This window comes from Rousettus aegyptiacus, unplaced genomic scaffold, assembly GCF_014176215.1.
Source record: "Rousettus aegyptiacus isolate mRouAeg1 unplaced genomic scaffold, mRouAeg1.p scaffold_m13_p_2, whole genome shotgun sequence".
Taxonomy (NCBI): Eukaryota; Metazoa; Chordata; class Mammalia; order Chiroptera; family Pteropodidae; genus Rousettus; species Rousettus aegyptiacus.
The window spans coordinates 85,388,862-85,391,390 of record NW_023416295.1 but is presented as its reverse complement, the minus strand read 5'-3'; the positions used below and the strand labels follow the sequence as shown (position 1 = coordinate 85,391,390).

At 33.3% G+C, this 2,529-nt stretch overlaps 1 pseudogene; it reads left to right on the top strand.

Moving 5' to 3' along the window:
• The first annotated feature begins 284 nt into the window (after window positions 1-284).
• On the top strand, window positions 285-748 carry LOC107515616 (annotated as a pseudogene).
• The last annotated feature ends 1,781 nt before the right edge of the window (window positions 749-2,529 follow it).

Genomic DNA, 2,529 nt, shown 5'->3' with positions numbered 1-2,529 from the left:
ATGGAAATCGTAAAAGTACACTAAATAGAAATTCTGGAGTTGAAAAGTCCAATAACTAAAATAAAAAATGAACTTAAAGGGGCCAGTAACAGGTTTGGGCAGGCAGAAGAATGAATAAGAGAACTTCAATATAGATCAAAAGAAATTACCTAGGCCATTTTATAGATTTTAGGTTGGTGAGAGCATATGAGGAAGCAGGTGGAAGGGAGCAGAAGACCAGTCTGAGGCCAAGGGTGTGTGAACTTGAGCCTCTGGATTTCTAACCCAAGATCTTGAAAAGCATCATGGATCATAAGGTTTATGTAGATAATCTTGGAAACAATGGAAACAGGGCTGAACAGGAATGACTTTTTGGCTATTATGGAACACTCCAAAGTGTGTGGGTTCCTAGAAACCTCCTGCCTTTGCTCCTGCTGAATTTGAAGATGCTGGATATGAAGTTGATGCTGTCTGAGACATAGGTGGGAGAATACTATGTGGCTGTCCAGTAAGAGTGGACCTGTCCATTGGCGAAAAGTCGAAATTATGGTCCACTTCCCTCTTGGGATCATCGCCATAGAGATAATTAGAGGAAAAGGAGTCCTCCACCTCACCACGGATCCCAAGATGAAGAAGCTTCTCCCATAGCCAGAGAAGGTCTTTTTCTAGAGATAGAAGAGAGAGATCACTGTCTCAGGAGAGAAATCACATACCAATCTGATCTTTCTTTTGGTCTCATCGCTGATCTAGGTCAAATGAAAGGCAATAAAAGACCAGTTTGCAAGAAGAGTGGTATATATGAAATAATTTCATTTGACAGGAGAATGTACAGAAAATTCAAGTTTTGTTTGACACTTTATAAACTTGGCACATTTTTAAGATGTTTTAGCTGTTCATATTTGTTTGTCTTGGAACAGTGACACATAAGAATGTAATTTTCTATGGTTTGAAATGGATCATATGAGGCATGTAATATCAAGAATTATTACTTTACAGTGTTCCCTTAAGCAATATTGAATTTACTTTGAACTTTATTTACTCTTGCATCAACTGATAATAAACCTCTAACTCCTGCACAGTTAAAGTGCGATGTTTAAAATTATGGAAACAAAACTGGAAAAAATTGAACTTAAGCCTTATTTTTCCATACCTGGGATATAGCATGTGACTGTAGTTGAACAAGCAGTCTTTAAAAGCTGCTAGGAACACAAGCCAGCTGGTAAAAATTAAAGCTGTTGCATTGGACTAGATTTTAGAAGTTAAACACACACACACACACACACACACACACACACACACACACCACTAGTCTTCACACTGGGCAGAGATTGTGCAGTTGGTATAGAATCTAAGAGGTTTCAAGAAAGTTAGTTTACTTTTGTTTTAGGTCATAAGTTTCTTATGTGATTGTTGTATATAAATACATAGCTTTTTGTGACATTCTTTATTTGCAGATTTGAAACTATTCAAGATACTTGTGCCCTGCCAGTTTAAGGATACACTGTATAGCTGAACATGGAGTTATTGTGCAAAATTTATTTTTTTGCACTATCATTTGTAACATATTTTATGAGAATCTTTAAGATTATGTTTCAGTTCCAAATCGTTGTTTAGTTCAAAAAAGAGAGAGATAGAGGCTACTCAGTTTGAGGAGCAGAAAGGAAAAGAGTAAATAAAAATGAACAGAAACTCAGAGATCTGTGCACCATACAAACATATGGAAAGAGAAAGGGCCAGAAAATATATTTGAAGAAAGACTGGCCTAAAACTTCCAAAATTTGACTTAAAAAAATCAATAACTAGAAAAAAACCTGAAAGCAAGATAACATGACATCACATACAGTGATCCTTAATAAAATTAATACCTTACTTCTTATTGGAAACCATGGAGACTATAAGACACTGGGTTATCTGTCTTCAAACTGTTGAAAGTAAGACTATCAGCCAAGAATGCCATATTCAGCAAAACTAGCCTTCAAAAAATGTAGATGAAATTAAGGCATTCCCAGATAAACAAAAATTGAGAAAATATGTCACTAGTAGGAACTTGTCCTATATAAATACTAAAAGTAATCTTGTAGGTTCAAATGAAAAGATATTAGATGGTAAATTGAATCTACAAAAGAAAATAAATGAAATAAAGAACACTGTTAAAGTTGACTAGATAGATATTTTGAAAGATAGCATAAGTACATATTTGTATATAACTCTTCTTCTTATATGTGATTCAAAAGATAATAACAAAATGCAATAATTATAAAAGTGTTGAAGAGCTTAAAATATTAAAAATTGTCATTTAAAGACAATAATAGTAGAGAAGAGAAGCAGTAAAAAGAAAATATATTGGAGGAAATTTTATGTATACTATTGAAATTGAGGTAATACTAATTTAAATAAGATTGTTTTAACTTAAGATACTAATTGTAATCCCCAAGAAAACCAGTATAAAAATTAATTCAAATAATAGAAAAAGAAACAGCATGGAAATTAAAATGTTACACTAAGAAACTCAATGATTTAATAGAAGAGACTGGAATCAAAGACTAAAAA